Below are 18,400 nucleotides of genomic sequence, written 5' to 3'. Positions count from 1 at the left end.
AAAACCAAACCAACATTTGGTGTAAAATTTTTCCTTTAGGCTTATATTTTCTTCTTCTTTGGAAACGTTGTCTCAAGCTTCTATCTCCTTCTTCTCTCGGAATACTGTTCGACGAAAGACAACACTCATCAGAATCAGTTCCAAATTTAGGTGCATCCTTGACCCATAGTAGCATATGTGCATGAAGTGCACCTCTTGCTTGGTAATCCTTTCTCCAAAAGAAATTGGTAACTTCTCCAAGAGGTGGATTCTTTTTATTGCAGATAAAAGACATCATAGTTTGAAACCTATGATTAATATATCTGCACATATTTACAGGATCCAATGAACACAGTTCACCAGGAGTCTTTATTTCAACATTTTTTATATTGGAATTCACTTCTCTTAGAAACTCAAGCAAATCTTCCCATGCATACTCTGCACAGCTAAGTGTGACAAACCATGTAGGTGTACCTAAGTTCCGTAACATACACTTGAGTTCTCCATGACGACGATACCAATACTCATTTGTTCCTCGTTGACGTGCCATCAAATTGATTAACTGTGCTTCTAAATTTTCATCTGTTTCTTGAACTTTCTCCACAAATTCTTTTGCAGATGAAGTGATTGATGAACTCCACTTTTAAGTATGTGGTTCACTGCATACGACAGAGAAGATAGATCACTGTTGAAATCTAGGATCTTCAGAATATAATCTTGTTGACCGATATTCTGAAGCTGGAATCCATACAGGTCGGTCATCATATCGTCCACCTTCTCCAGTAGGAAACACCTGTGGAAAACAATGAGCTTCCAAGCTCTTCTCCCATACACTCATTGGAGTTCCCTGTGCTTTTTTTTATTTGAAATAACTCAATGCTGCTTCCTATTACTTCTTTTGAATGCAAAGGACATATTGTGTTATGTTCATAAATCTCTTCAGTCCTTGACTTGTCCGCTTTCTCTATTTGACCACTTGAAATTTCACATTCATCTTCTAAACGTATAACCTGTTCATCCACATTTACAGCTTTGTAATAAATATTGCTCTCTATAAGATATAAGGTAGCCTTTTCAACTTTATTAACATCCACAACTTCTTGCCATATTTTCTGACTCTTTGTTGATACACCATTTACTAGAATGACTACTGCCTCATTTTCCTCTTTCTCTCCAGCTATAGTTTCGATATTTTTCTTAAAATCCAAAGGTAAGTACACCACTCTTCCTTTCAGCCCTCTTTTCAAGTCTGTTGGTGGCAGTTTACCTGTTTTAGGCTCCATCCGAATTATAGTTTGAAAAGGATGAACAGATTGAATTAGAACCGACTCATATGTATTAAATTCTGCCAGTTCCTCCGGAATAGCTACTAATTCTAAGTTATTATGTACTGCTCTAGCAGGCATTTTGTTCTATTCTAATTTGTTGTAACAATATTTACATATACGTTGATCACTACCTAACTCAAATAGACCTTCCACCAACAAGTAAGTTGCAAATTCTTCCTACTTACTATTGTTCTCCTTTTCACTTTTCAAATACAAATCAACATTCCTAATTTGACTTTTATAATGAGTACGTCGACAAAAACACATACATAGTTTGGTATTTCAGAGCACACTACATTAAACTTTCCAATTTCTTCTTCAAACTGATCAGTGCTAATCACTTTCCCATCTGTAATTTTCAAACTTTCGCTTTTTATGGACTGCTCTTCTGAACCAAAATATCGCATTTCAATATCATCACACTTTTTTTGAACATCTGAAAAAGAACCATGTAAAAAACCTGTATTCAGTTCACTTAAACCAAATGCAGGACTTTTTACATAGTACAGTTTCCTTACAAACTTCTGCATTTCTGAATGGTGTACTGCTAACATCCTCAAGTGATGAAAAACACTTTTACACACTTTTCTTGAAAGACAAGCCAGAGAATGGCCATGCTTCTCAGTATATTTTCTTACATTACATGGATCTAGTCCTTGCAACAACTTAATCTTCTGTTTAATACTTTTCTGTGTATATTCTCGTAGCAAATTTCGCATTATATCAATAGATTCCTGTTGAATACTAAAAATACTGCTGCAAACCCACTTATACACAGGAGCTTGTGTGCGTTTCCCTTGCACTTCTTCAGCTATTAACTCTTCTGCACTTTTACCAACCAATTCCTCTTTTGGAAGGGGACAACCATCCTGAACTTCAATAGCATCGACTTTCTCATTAAAAAAAGGCTCACTGGTAGAAGTATGTTTCCAATGTCCACTAAAGATTTTGCAAAAGTTGGTTCTGTTCACAAGTCTTTTTCTTCTACTTTTCTCTTTCAACACTTTGATTATTTTATCTAACACTTTGATCCTCTTCAAAATCACAATGAATAACTTCTGTTTTAAAGTGAAAGTAGTGTCCACTATACGTTCAATACGCTGCTTCTGTTTGAATTGCAGCACTTTCTTTTTATATTTGCAGCATGTTTTCATTAAATTCTGAATCACTCTAGTTCGAAAAAGTCTCTGACAAATTTCTTGAAATTGTTTTTGTCTCCGGATAACAGATACTGTTTCTTTATCATGTTTTCTTTTCCTGGTATTTGAAATTGAAGTCTCCTTCACCTTACTTGAAAAATTCTTCTTTTTCCTTTGTGTGATGTTATTTTCATTAAATGTTCGTAATATTTTTTTCAGAAATTGTCTAGTGTTTTTACCAGAAGAAACTGTGTGTGTAGTACTCTATTTTTTTCTAATTGAAAATCTTTCCTTTGCTTCAAATATATATATTTTTTCTCTTTTCTTTTTTTTCAGTTCTTCTAGGCATTTTCAAATTTTAATCCAAACGAAATACTTTTCTGAAAAAAAAAATATATTCAATTATTTTTTACATCTGTTCAATATATTAAAATAATAATATACAATAACATAAGTTCTACTGACAGCTTCCAGAGGCAGTGCTGCAACGTGACGGAGCAGGGCAGGGGAGCAGTAGGATGACGGGTAGTGCCATAGAACATACAGCAAGTATTTATTTCATTATTTACATACACCTTTATAATTTACTTGTAACTGCACTACCTCATACTTTTCCCCTCTCCACCGTAACCCACCACCCCACAGCACTCCCTCTGCAACCCACCGCAGACAACTTTATAGATAGTATTTTTAAAAATTGTAATCTATGTAATTAGGATATTATCAACCAAACGGCACACAGGAAAATTACCATTATTAGCCCAACAATTGTATCTACAACTTCACAAACAACACTGCACCCAAAGCTTTAAGTGGGGTGGGGGTCTGAGCACCGGCAGTTTATTTGTGGGTGCCTTGAAACGGATCTCCATGGGGCTCTATTTTTGGGCCTCACAAAGGTAGTCAGTTGTTTTTTACTTTTTTATTGGACTGTAGTGAGACAGTGAGAGCATGCATATTGCTCACTACTGAGAAGTGGAGACATCATTCCAGGTGAGTCGCGTTGTAGGAGAAAAGAAATCCTTTATTGAGAGCCATTTTCTCTCAGGATTTCCCTTCTCTTTTTGCAGCGCAGGAGCAACATCATCATGGCATGATTAGCAGAGAGACCACCATGCGAACAACGCCCATTGCCCCGGACTCCCCAATAGCACACACAGAGCCGCACCCTAGTACTTCACAGGTCTTCAAAAGACCATTTGCTTGTAAATTATGCTCTGTTCTTTTCACCCCTTTTTAGAGCCCCAACATCCCCTTTGGAGATGACCACACACAGCTAATTCCAGCACAACCCTGCTCTCACCTTTCACAGTGTCTTGTTTTAGTGCTGCAAAATCACACGCTTTGCCTGGCTGACTTAGGGGCATATTATCAAGAACGGCATTAGAATTATCGCCACTTTAGTGGCAGGAAACTGCCGCTAAAGCGGCGATAATGAGCTTGATAATATGCCCTTGTGAATTCCCATAGAAGCCCAGCCTCACACCAGAACCTGGACTGCTATGGGAATTCACAAGGGCATATTATGAAGCCCATTATCGCCGCTTTAGCGGCAGTTTTCTGACGCTAAATCGGCCATAATTTTAACGCCGTTCTTGATAATATGCCCCGTTATGTTTCTAAATTAACATCTTACAGTGAAAAGCTGCTTTACCTTTCTTTCGCTGGATCAACCTTTGTTTAAAACACCACCAGAGAAGGGTGGTGAACTATGGTCCACAAAGAGAAACTCAAAGCTTTCTTGAAACATCTGCCTGTCAATGCTTATCGCCAGCCTTTTCGGCCCCTTAAGAGGCTGGGTGGATGAGTATAATACGAGGTATTTAGGATCGGGGGCGGAGGGTGCACGGAAATAGGGACGGATAGTTGAATAAAGTGCGAGTGTATGGATGGCCAGATGGATGAATAGATAGCTGGATGGATGGATGGATGGATGAATGGATGGAAGGATGAATGGATGAATGGACCAGTAATTAGGATAGATGGGTGTGCTGATAGATGCTTAGGATTGGTTCTGGGACAGATGTATGTATGGATATATGGGCATATGACTGGATGGATGGCACTGTGCTTACCATAGGCGAGTGGGCTGATAGATGCTTAGGATAAGTGCAGGGACAGATGTATGTATGTTTGTAGGTAGGAATATATGGATGAATTGAAAGATGGTTGGATGACGCAGTGCTTAGAATGGATGGATGCAGGGCTTTAAGTGGGCCGGTTCTGAGCACCGGCAGTTATTTTCAGAAGGCCTCAAAACGGATCTCTATCGGGCTCTATTTTCAGCCCTCGAAAAGGTAGTCAGTTTTCTTTTTTCTTTTTATTGGACTGCAGTGAGATCATGCACATCGATGTGCGCATGCTCATTTTGCTCACTACTGAGAAGTGGAGACATCATGCTAGGTGAGCCACATTGTAGGAGGAAGGGAAATCCTTTAAAGAGTGTGTTTTCCGAACGTAGGATTATTGGAGGGGATTTTCTGAAACACACAAAGCTAGTTATCTTGATTTAGACCACGCCCCTACGTGGATAGCCCACACCCCTTTAGGAGATTTGCCCCGCCCCTTTTAGAGTACCCCCAGTTCTTTTCCCACTTAAAGCCCTGACTGCACCATAGTAACAAAGAAATGGTCCAAGCTTCCATTTAAATGTACAATGGCACCAATTTTCATAATTTGCCATCAACTTTGGCAGCCTTCTACCACAGTGCAAGAGTGTCTATCAGCACGAAGATTTGTTATCCACACAAATGTTGTGTGATTTGCGTAGCTGCGTAGCTGTCTGCTGGAACACTCATCACCAAAAGGTATTAAAATATGCAAATTTGCGAGTAAAACATATATCATACCATAAAGCGGTTCATAAATGGGCCCAGTGCCACTACACCACCCTCATCCCCATCCTTGCTTAACCTTACGAAATCAAAGAAAGAGCCCCAGAAAACCTGGTAGAGCCACTATAGCAATACAGGGACTTAATTTCAACAAGTGTCTGCCGGAACGCTCAGCAGCAAAAGGTATTAAAACATGCAAATTTCCGGATAAAACATATACCATGCCATAGAGCGCTTTATAAATGGACCCAGTGGCACTACATCACCGTTACTAGCTACACATCTGCACGTTACAAATGTCCGTGCTATAATCAGCAACATCCCATCTCTCCCACCCCTACCCCTGCCCTTGCTTAAGCTTACAAAATCAAACAACGAGCCCCAGCACTCCTGTTAGCCCCACTATAACCAAACATAGACTACATTTCAACAGGTGTCTGCCGGAACGCTCATCAGCAAAGGGTATTGAAACCTGCAATTTTGCAATTAAAACATACACCATACCATAAATAGTCCCAGTACCAGTACACCACCTCCACCCCCGTCCTTGCTTAACTTTACGCAATCAAACAAAGAGCCCCAGCTAACCTGGAAGCACCACTATAGCCATACAGATGCTTCATTTCAACAGATGTCTCCCAAAACGCTCATCAGCAAAACGTATTAAAACATGCAAATTTGCGGGTAAAACATATACCATGCCATAGAGTGCTTTATAAATGGTCCCAGTGGTACTACATCACATTTAGTAGCTAGACATCTGCACGTTACTAAAGTCTGTGTTTTAATCACCAACATACCCACCTCCCCCACCCCGCCCTTGCTTAACCATATGAAATCAAAGAGAAACCCTCACCATTCCTAGTAGCGCCACTATACCCATACATGGGCTTAATTTTAACAGGTGTCATCCGGAACGCTTATCAGCAAAAAGTTTTCAAACATGCAAATTGGCGGGTAAAACATAAACCATATATCAAATATAACAACTAATCCGGGGGTCTGAAAAACTGGGACTTAGACACAAGAGTGAACAGGAGTACTATATCATAGGTACAAAAAGTTGAAAGGAAAGTAGAAATTTAGAAAGACCCTCAATGAGAAAGCGGATTCCCATCAAATACCTTCGTGATCAGTATCATCATCTGGGTAGCCTTCCAACCAACCAGTATACCTCATGAATATAGAGGTTATGTCCGTGGAATAAATCTCAAGTGGGTCAAGAAGGAGGACCAGAGAGAAGAATGATTAAAGTCTCTTGGTATTCAAGAGCACTGATCACAGATGGTATCCCAAAAGAATTAGGAAAAAGTGCAGTGCAAGGGTGTAGAGTGCACAATTAAAAAAGGATTGATAAGAGAGAAGCCAACTTTATTTAAGATATCTCTTACCATCCTCAGTAAAAACAGTGCAATCAGCAGTTTTCAAAAATAACTACTTGCTGGCTGCTTTTTAAAACATAAACCATTCCATAGCACAGTTTATAAATGGACCCAGTGGCACTACACCACCTTTACTAGCTAGACATCTGTATATTAATAAAGTCGTTTAAACACTCTGGGTTGATTACGATTCCGGCCGCAAACCAAACTGACCGACACGGACTCGGACCGAATACGACCGACACGGAGCAGTGCCGTGCGACCCATGCAGTACGATGCAAAGCGAGTGAATTACAACCGACACGTACGGAATACAAGCCGTACGACCGAGCCGTAGGGAAAATAGTGATCCGGACGGAAAACCGACGCGATTATCACCAACTGACACGAACCCAGAATGAACCCGACCGACCCGTACCCGCGATGTACGATTTGCGCAGTACGATGCAATGCGTATAAAACCAGACTGACTCGCACGGAGACCAAGCCGCACGACCGACACGCACAGACAACCCGGCACACAAGCAATAGAGACCGCCACGACCGACGCGTACCAAACACAGAAGATAGGCAGCGTGAACGAGGCGGAGAAGCCCACACGAGACAACAGCAGCATCCGTTTTCGTCACATGAATGTCTCCTTCATGCCTACAAAACCCAAAGGAAAAAAGACACAAAAAGGACCAAACAAGCAATGACAAAGCCAATAAATACCAAAAATAAATAATATGGGACAAAGACACACCCACAACTCCAACTATATAGAGCACTGCATTCACTACCATCATCCCTTGCAAACAGGAGACACAGCCAGCAGCAAACACCAGTACACAGCAACCACAGATACACTCACAACTCCCCCATCACACAACTCACACACCATCAGCACCTCATACAAAAGCACAGAAGTGGATAGGGGTGCTGGGAGGGGTGGGAGGCACAGGGCACACCTTGCAGAGGGGTCTGGACTGCATGATGACCCCCACCTGGCACTCATATTAGATGCGTACCAGCATAGCACCTGAGGATTTGGCCAGGTAGTGGGGATCCTCAAGGACATGCAACACGAGCAGGTCGCCCACCATGCCCGCATGGAGCCAAGTGGAAAGACATTACTGCGGTGCATCGGGACATACTCCAATGCCTCCGACAGATCAACACCAACCTGTCCACACCCCCCTGTGTGCCCACAACATCTGTCGCAACACCATCTGCCAGTGCCACAGGGAGGGAGGAGGACTCTGGCAGAGACTCCCCTGCACTGCAGAGACCTTCACATGAGGATCCCCCACTGGAAGAAGAGGGGTCGCCCGAAGAAGGACATGTGAGAGGCAGATGTCCCAGCACATCCCCCAGGGCCTCTAACCCTGTTCTGGACAATGTCCTTTGTGCGCAACCCATTCACCTTGTCCAATCGCACACAACTCACCCACATGACATGGAGGGTTCATGTTGGGCCAATGTATCAGATGACTGTGGACTTTACTCTGGACATTTCATCTACCAGCACTTCCAACTCCAATGTGAACTTTGGATTCCCAAACCAATGTACAGCACCCACCATCCTGTGCACGTCCCTCACACATGTTTGTAAATAAACTCACCAGTACACCATACTTGCCTCTTGTGATTCTAACTTATCATGTTCAGGGAGATGTCCATCTGCTACACAACACAGTGCATGCCAAATACTGCAACAATGTGACCAAAGTATGGTGAGTCATGGAGATGTGACACATGTGAGGGAGACATACTCACCATGGCCATGTTACTCATCACACACAATGATGTTGACCTGAAACGCATTGGCATGCACAGACACAACACCAACCCCAGTCAGTGGTAACAAGTCCACAGGTGAGGTAAGCAGATGTCACTCAGATGTGGGAAGACAGACAACACACATAACAAAGCATAGCACAGGTTCATTACACATCAGCAACATGTTTATTCCACAATAGTTGCACGGTAATTCTACGTAACAGTGGACACACGCTCTCAATGTTTTGGAGAATGGAAGTCCAGGGATGTGTGGTACATCAGTTGATGGGAATTGTCAACTTCCACACTGGTGTTGGCTTCTGGGTGTTGGGGGTCAGTGTTGACCACACAACAGGCAAAGTACCCTGGGAAGGACAGACAAGATACAGTCAAAAGCACAGAAGAACAGGAGAGAAATGCAATACACATGCACAAAACATGTTGCAAGACACCTACACAAACACTTGTTAGCAGCACTACCCTATTGTGGAGTACACACCACCTGAATGGACACATCACAGCACGCATCCAGTCAAGTGGCACACAGACACACTCAGACAGCAACAGAGCTGGCACAACACATTCCAGGCTACCTCCATACATTCACATAACAACCCTGGAAACTCACATTCAGATGAAGAAGTTGTTGATGAGCTGTGAGCGGACGTCACCATCATCTTCATCATCACTGGCATCTTGGCCCAGGCCGGGATCCTCCACAGGTGCCGGACGTTGGTCATCTTCATCATCATCCTGGATGAGAGGCACCTCCTTCTGCACCGCCATGTTGTGCAGCATGCAGCAGACAAGGATTATTTTGCACATCTTTGCAGGCTCATATGGGAGGGCCCCTCCGGTTTTGTCCAGGCAGCAAAAGCGGCTTTTAAGGAGGCCGAATGTCCGCTCAATCACCCTCCTGCTCCGACCATGTGCCTCATTGTAGCGCAGCTCGGCTGGTGTCACAGGGTTCCTGAGGGGTGTCAGCAACCACGGCATGTTGGGGTATCCGGAGTCACCTACACACACAAAAATTAACAAGTAGCTGAGTTTTGTAGGATTGCGGAATACAACATTGACAAACACACACAATGAGAAACAGTCAGTACACACCGACAAGCCAGGCATGCTGAGCTGGCATCTGTGACATCAGCGTTGCAATGCGACTACTCCTCATAATGTAGGCATCGTGTGCAGAACCAGGGAACCACGCACACACATGTGTGATCGACATGTCAGCAAAACAGACCACCAGAGCAGTTCTTCCTGTTACGGTATGCCTGCTCATGTGCCTGTGGTGGTATCAGGGCAACATGTGTCCCATCAATAGATCTGATGACGTTCGGCATCCTCCCCAGTGTATAAAAGGCATCCTTTATTTCAGGGAGTTCAGCTGGGCTCGGGAAATTGATATACAGGTCGAGGAATTGTAACATCCCCTCCAAGACATCGCGTAGCACCCGACTAAACATCGTTTGCGACATCCCACCAGCAGTAGCCACAGTGTACTGGAAGGTACCAGTAGCAAAGAAGTGCAGGACTGCCATCACCTTCACCTCTGTGATCAGTGCTGTAGGGTATGTCCGGCCAGGTAGCAGATGTGGTGCCAACTGCTCCGCCAACTCCGCAATCAGTGGCCTGGTGAAGCGGTACCGTCTGATGCAGTTGTGTTCCTGCATGGTTGCAAGGTCTGGGAACGGCCGATGGACAGCTGGTGCCCTGCAGTACAGAGATGCACAAAGGAAGATTGTCAGTTCATCCACCCATGTGGCCATGACCACGATCAATATCACATGCTAGATCATGACAATACACAATGTACTGAGGTGTGTGCTGTTGGTCAAGGACACATATGTCACCTACAAGACCACCGCCTCACATATCAATTCCACATGTCCACATGAGTCCCATGTAGTGCAATGGCCAACCATCTGGCTGTGTCACCCAACCTATGTGCTGCTGCAACGTTCCAAACATTCACGACAGTGACAATTGAGGCCTCATGTCTCCCAGGCATCACAGATCTTTGCCATGCAGAAACCCAGGGTCCCTGTATTGCCACATCAACACAGCAATGGACATGGCATAGCACGTACACACCACAGGCAAGCGTAAGTCCCACAGGTAGTGGCCACTGTTGTTCCTGCCGGCCCTACATGTACGTCTCTTAGACACACACCCCTTCAAGGTTGATGCATATACCACATGGATGTGGAGACTGTCACATTAATTGGGCACATTTGATCAGACACATCTGACACACAACATGCACACAGACTGTGGGTGCACATCAGTATTGTGGCTACAGGTCTCACTGTGATGTACATGCCATCACCCCCAGGACTCAGGGCGTATGTGACCTGTCCTAAACATATCCAACCTGACACTGTGTCCGTGACTCATGCCCATTACTGTCCAATTGCACATCACAGCGGTAGTGTGCACAACACAGAAAGGATTCTGCCCCATGTACACGTGAACAGCCTGGGAGTGGCTGCACAAAGTGCCAGCCAAAAAAACAGATGTGGCCCCCCCAAACACCCAGGGAATGCAGCCTCACATGCCATGGGACACTGTGTGGCCAATGCTGTAGTGTGGTAGGTGTGCACAGGTGTCCCTGGCCAGTATATGTGTGTTGCATCCGTATAATAGTCACACTAATGAGGTCCTACGCTGGTGACACGGCATACGCATTGCACTTGTCATATCCGAGCCGTGCGTACGCTTTGTCATTGAATGCAATGAGGACCGACGCGGGTGACAATGCGTACACATTGCACGGGTCATGTCCGAGCCGTGCGTACGCTTTGTCATTGAATGCAATGAGGACCGACGCGGGTGACACTGCATATGCATTGCACGGGTCATGTCCGAGCCATGCGTACGCTTTGTCATTGAATGCAATGAGGACCGACGCGGGTGACACTGCATATGCATTGCACGGGTCATGTCCGAGCCGTGCGTACGCTTTGTCATTGAATGCAATGAGGACCGATGAGGGTGACAATGCGTACGCATTGCACGGGTCATGACCGAGCCGTGCGTACGCTTTGCCATTTCCTGCAATGAGGTTCGACTCGGGTGACTATCAAGCATACGCGTCGGACAGGCATGGTCCGAGACAGGCGTACGCCTTTGCCATTGAATCGGATGGAGACGGGTGCAGGTGTATATTCAAAATACGCGTTGTACAGTCAGTTGAATGAGCCGGGCGCACCTATTGGCTCCGGACTGTCATGGAGACGGATGCGGATTCAAAACTTGTACGAGTTGTGCCCTGGAAATTCAATTGGATGCCTACAACAATGTTGCAATTTCAAGTGTTCCATGAAGGTGAAGATTTAAACGATGCGGAAGGCTTGTACGATGCTTACTTTTAAATGGATTGGCCAGATTCATAGAATGCAACCATGTTGGACCTATCCCTTGGGACACATGGCACAGATTCTGCCTCTGCAGCACAGATATAAGACTGCCTGGCCCCCAGGGAGCTCACTTGCCTGCACTACATGCTACTGGACCACATCCCTACTACCACTGCTGCTGTCTCTACATCCTCTGGCTCCTGCTATGGCACGTACTCTGGAGAGGGCCCCAGCCTTCACTGAGGAGGAGAACCAGGCCCTGCTGGACGGGCTCCTTCCACAGTATGGCAAGCTCTATGGGAGAGCAGGTGAGTGTGCAGTCCACTGCTTTCCTAATTATGCATGTTGTCTGACTAGCAGTACTAGCAGTGTGTACACCAGTGGCAAGCATTCTCACTGACTACTTTCATCCCCAAAAGTGTGTAGGTACATGTAATGAATAGGTTTCCTGCTGCTAAAGTGCAATATTGCAAGCTTAAACTATCCAGGCATTGTTAACATGTCAGACATGCAGGTGATTTCTCCTTCCCCATGGTTGCAATACCTGTGTAATTCATTTCCCTTTGTGATGATGACATGTATATCCAAATGTGTGCTGCACAAATCTGGGGCATGTGTGTTATTGTACTTTTTACTTTGTCATCCTCACAGGTTGATGCCCACCAGAAGCAGGTGATCTGGCTGACCATCGCCCGGGCTGTTCGTTCTGTGGGGGTCTACAAGCGCCGGATCCGCAACTGCCAGAAGAGGTGGCAGGACCTTTGGGGCTGGACCCGGAGGATATCTAGAGTCCAGCTGAAGCTGTCACCTCCACACAGGATGGGCGGACACCAGACCCTGACTCCCTACATGCTCCGTATCCTGGCAGTGGTCTTCCCGGACCTGGATAGGCAGCTGAAGGCCAGACAGCAGCAGGAAGGGGTTAAGTCCATGCCTGATCTGTGTACTATGTCTGACATGCTAATAGCAGTCTTTTGGCCTGGTCACACTTCCACATTACGTAGGTCTTGTAGTCCAATACTCAGGTCCCTCAATTGTGTGATGCACCCTCCTCATCTGTTCCCCAGGTGTGGCCCCTACAGTCTGTTGCTTGTGTCACTAGGGCACTGTGTCCCTGCAGTCAGCTATGCTTCAGCTACCGGTCAGCATCTGTTCCCGTGATTCTGTTGTGTGTTTCATGGGTGGGTCAATTGTTTACACAATGCCTGAGATCTGATATGTGATCTGTGTGTGCCCTTGAGATGTGTACCAATTGCTGGTCTGACTCACAACATGTGCCTGGGGTATTCCAAACAAACCCATGCAGCAGGGGACTCCAATTTTTGGGCCTCAGGAGTATGTATATCAAATATGTCACACTTGTTTAGCCACCTGACTACTGTCCAGGGCCAGACACTGTTTCATGTAGACCTGGCCAGTCATGCCTCCTAAAGGACATTTAGAAACACTCTGTAATCCCACTCCTGTGTATGAAATTGCAGGTTGTGCTTAGTGACATGTGCCCTCAGGTGTCTGCCTCTGTGTCATTAGGGTGTGGCTTGTTGTTACGTACAACTGGGGTGTCCATGATTCAGAAGGTCAGCATGACATCTGAGATGTGACTGTGAGAGACAAAACCTGTGTGACATATAGGTGTGTGATCATCTGACAGCGCACAATGGTGTATGCAACTGTGTCCTTCATGCAGCTGGGTTACATGCATGGCAGACTGTGATGTGTTAATGTAGAGGGATTTGTGTTTGCAGAGACTCATATGTATGATTTGCATGATGTGGGGTCTTCTGGGTCCTGGATATGTTGTTTGCATGGGATGGGCAAGTGTGCCGGTCATCTGCAGAGTTAGCTTTACCCCTGAGCTAGGATTGTGAGTCAGTGCATATTGTTGTTGTCTGAATGCCCTGCCCCAGTGACAGGAGACAGTGTTGACTGACTTTCAGGGCATCCCAGTGCCATGGCATTTAACTCGCTATGAGTAATCCTGCATTGTGTTCAAGTGTGCACCATGCACCCCATTGTGGCATAGCCCATCAGGACATGAGTACATCATAGTGTGTGTTGCTGGCATGCATCACAAGTATGTGAAATGAGTCTCTGCCCATCCCTTCATCCGGACACCTGTACTGAGTCAGGAGCAAGAGATGGGCTGTGTGTATAGTAACATACTCCTTAATGTTCACTTGCATGTACAACTAATGTGTGGGTGGTACATGTTGGCACATTGGGGTGTTAGCATCCAACATGCAACAGACATATGTGTGAAAGTCAAGGAGGGATATGTGTGCCATGGTTGATGTTGAGAATGACAATGGTCTTATCCTACATTGTGTTGGCACTTTGAGCTGTGTTCAGCTGATGATACCAGGGCTTTCCCTATGATGTGATGTACTCACTGTGGTGTGTGCAGTTGGAGATACATCCACGGCCACAGGAGGGGACAGCTCCACAGACCAGGAGAAGCCACAGAGCCTTACAGGGACAGAAGGAGAGGAGTCGGGTGGACCCAGTGGCACGCAGGGCGAGTGGAGCCACACAGAGGAGTCGTCAGCACCATCCCCCCAGCTGAGGGCCACAGCAGCTCTGAGGATGACTCCCTTGTGGAGGCAGGTGTCAGCAGCCACCAAACCCCAGCTAGTGAGGCTGTCCTTACCACCACCACCACCCCCCATCGGCTCCCATCCCAGAAGTCCCTGTGGGCTCCCGTGTTCGTGAGCATGTCTCCTTTGTGCCAGGCACTGCACCCCTCTGCCGCTGTGTCCCCTGCTGCCCTGAGTGAGGAGTCTGTGGACTTACTTAGACAGATCCATGTAGGGCAGACGTCGATGCTGAAGGTCCTCCATGCACACACAGGTCTGTTGACACAACTGATGTCATTCATGGAGGGCATTTCCTAAAGCATGTCTGCCCTACAGAGGACCAATCTGTCCATGGCCTCCTCCCTGACAGCAGCAGTGTCCCTCCTCCAACAGTCCTGCACCCCTCCTACCCCTGCACCACCCACGATTCCAAGCACCCTACCTGTCCCAAGCAAGGAAACACCCAAACCAAGGTCTAGACATGCACACAAGCAAGCACAGGGGACTGAAACCACACTCACAGGAGCTGGTTTGCAGACACACACACAGTCATCCACAACCACTCCGCAGTCCTCCGAGATCTCTCCCTCCCAGCCCCCTTCCCTTGCTTCACCTGCAACCCCATTTTCCTAGAAGCTCTTCCTCTGTGACCATGGCCTCTTCCCCACTGACCCAGCAGATCCTGATTACAAGGGGAAGAGGAAGTCCCCACACACAGAGGGGAGTGCCCCTCATGCCAAGATGCCCTCCCCCAAGCGCAGTCAGACAGAGACCCCCACCCGCAAGTCCCCCCGGTGCCAGAAAAGCAAGACCCCCGCCACCATACAGCTCCAAGGCAAAGTCTCCATCCTCCATCCCCCATGCCACCACTCCAGAGGTTCCCCTGCCACTCTCTGCCCCGGGTTCCCCCACCCACAGAAACACCATCCCCAAAATGCTAAGGCCATCCCCTCTAGCAATTGCTCCTCCACACCTGGTCAGATGGTTAGTGCCACTGATGTAGGCACCATGTCCCCCTCCCTGCCATGCCGACCTCACCTGCCCCCATTCCGCTCCCATGGATGTAGGCACTGCATTGGAGTCCACAACCACCCCGTCTGACTTGGGCACTGCAGTGGTGAGCCAATCCACTCCATCTGACCTGCCCACTGGTGTTGTGCCGGCACCCACCCCATCTGACTTGTGCCCCACAGTTGTGACAGCACCTACCACTTCAGTCAGCTCCACTGCAGTTGCACGTGTCTCGTCTGCATCCACCACCTCTTCACTGCCTCCTTCTGCTGCGCCCTGATCCTGTCTCTGCAGTGCCTGGCCTGCCCCCATGTATGCCCCTCCGAGGGGATAACCCCAGTCCTTAGCAGTGCAGGCATGCAAGGTGTGACAGTTGTCACTCTACTTCACTCCTTGGCATTTGGACATGGACTGGCCATTGGTCTTTTGTTTGAACAGACGTTTAACTTTTAATATGCTGAATAAAGCTTTTTTCTTTATCCCTGTGAACTAGATTTAGCTGTACATTATGTTGATGATGTTTAACATGCCCTTGCACCTGTGATGCTTTGTTTAAATTTTTGAATACTGATGTGTTGCTGTGAGGTACTCCCTGTGGTCCATCAGATATGTATCCTATTCTGGTGGGTATCCATGTCATCCTTTGCAGCTACCTGGGTGTGTGAGGATCAACTATTTGTGGACATCTCTTTGTGAGCATTTAATTTGCATGGTCACATCTCTGGCTTGCACCCCTGCACATATGATGTGCTTCCCATTGTCCAATTTGTCCCTTCCACAGACTTTGTGCTCATCAACACTGGACCTACAGGTGTGGGCATCTTTGGTATAGGAGCAACTGGGTCCTCTGTGCAACTTGCTAGACATATATTTTGAGTATGTGCAGATGACTTAGGGGAGACTCATGACTTAGGGGAGACTCACATACCCAGGCTGTTGTGACCAGAGCCTTCATTGTGTGGTAACTGATGGCTGACTGACCAAGTGTTCCGCAGACATGAGTGAGACTTGTGGTGAATATGTTTGGCACAGCTGGGCTCCCATAGGAGTTGGGTCCCCTCAAGTAAGTGTGCTGTCCAGTGACATGGCCTGGGCCCATGGTGTGTGTTGTATGAGCATGTGTGTGTGTCCACTTCCCTGCTCATACACAGTGTTCCCTTGATATGTTCATGTTGTTGATGCTTGCTGACTGGTACTGGGTTCATACCACTACTTTTCCAATGGGCTACCAGATGTGTGGTTGCATGACATACTACTGTTAATTGGTGTATCATCATTGGGATTTGTCAGTTCTGAGTGGTGATGATGTTGTCAGACACAGCTGGGACACAGTCAGGGTACCTCAAGGCACCTGTTTATTTGCTAAATCATGTAGTTGTCCCTAGTTGGTACCTTTCAGTGATTGAGACATTTGTATGTGTGTGTGACTGCTCCCACTTGTCGGGTTCATGGCTGCGATGCTGGCAGGTTTCAGCATGTGTGCCCTGTGGTTCTCCTTGGCTTCTGCATTGTCCTGGGTCTGTGGCAGGGATTCTGAAGGTTACGTGAGCTTTGAGGTCTTGGCCATGTACCGCATACTGTGCAGTATGTCTGTCATTCCCCAGGGTTGTAAACTGTCCTTGTGTGATGTGTCTGTGCACCTTAGTTCCTCCCAACATTCCTGTGTTTGTCATGGGTGCATGTGCAATGTCACCTGTCCATGTGGGCTTCACAGATACACATTGTTGCAGTTCAGGGTGTGTGGTGTTGAGGGTGGACTGATGTGAATGTTTGCATGGATGGTCCCCTAGCTCTCGTTTGTCCATGGATGAGGGGCCATGCTGAGTGATTTGTGTTTGTGAATGTGTGATGTACGTTTGTGGCACAGGACACATGTCTTGGTTTCCCAGTTTGCACGACATCTGCCTTTGTCATCGCAGTGGAGATGTCATGCATGCTTGTGCCACCCACATGTCTGGTCCCTGTGGGTAGTGCTGTTGTGTGTCAGTCTCTTGCTGTGTTAGTTGGTTTACATTCCAGCTTGTGTCACATGTGTCTGTTGTGCTCCCTCTCATCTCCCAATACCTGATTGCCCACTGAGGGTTTCCCAATGATGGTTTACTTTTGAATGGCACTGTGTCCAAATCTGTGTCACTGTGGTTCTGCCCCCCTCATGTGTTGTGTAGTTGCCTGGGGATACAGTGACACACACACACATGCTGTGTCAGATGTGCAGTGTGAGTTTGCCTGTTTGTGTTTGTGCATCTGCACCAGTGCATTGGTATTGCTGTTGCGGCCTTTGTCTGGATGGTGTTTCTGTGATTTTGCCTGCTGTCCCTGTGAGTCATATCACATCATTGTGTACATTCATCCTGGTTGTTAGGTGCCATTGCTGGCATGGAATGTGAGTTTGTGAGCTGACACCTACAGTCTACACATGTTGTTTTGATTGGTGTGTCCATTTTCAAGATGTGTGCATGCTTGGTGATGGTCACTTCTGCTCTTGTGTTATCGTACACTGTATGCATTGTCAGCCCCCATGTTCTGTGCTTGTCTGCACATGGCCGAGAGTGTGTTATGTTGTCACAGCACTGTTAGCCTCACCACATCTCTGTGTGTATGGAACACAACCACTAGTTTTCCCCAGAAGTGTTTAATGTGTTGGGAGCAGGGATCATACATGCTGTTTGTTATTTGCAGCTTTTACCATGATGACACTTACCTTTTGGTCACTGTGATGTGGGGGGATTTAGTCCCCATCACCACAATGCTCAACATCTGCTGCATTTTGGAAGCCCACACTTAACTTCGGTTCTACACAGTGAGGGGGTGTTCTTTTTACATTGCCACAGTGCTATGGTGATGCTTGCCTTGTGTATGTCACACTCATGTGTTGGTCACACATGTGCTGTTACTTACATTGTATGTTCATAGTCATAATCACTGTTGTGGGCATTTGTCACAGACTACACACTGTTGACATGATGTTATGGAGGATGTATTTTGCTGATATACCTGATGTTAGAGTAGGCTGGATGTGTTGCGCATCACC

Source organism: Triturus cristatus, chromosome 8 (assembly GCF_964204655.1).
Source record: "Triturus cristatus chromosome 8, aTriCri1.1, whole genome shotgun sequence".
In the NCBI taxonomy this organism is placed as follows: domain Eukaryota; kingdom Metazoa; phylum Chordata; class Amphibia; order Caudata; family Salamandridae; genus Triturus; species Triturus cristatus.
Note: the sequence above shows the minus strand (reverse complement) of the source record.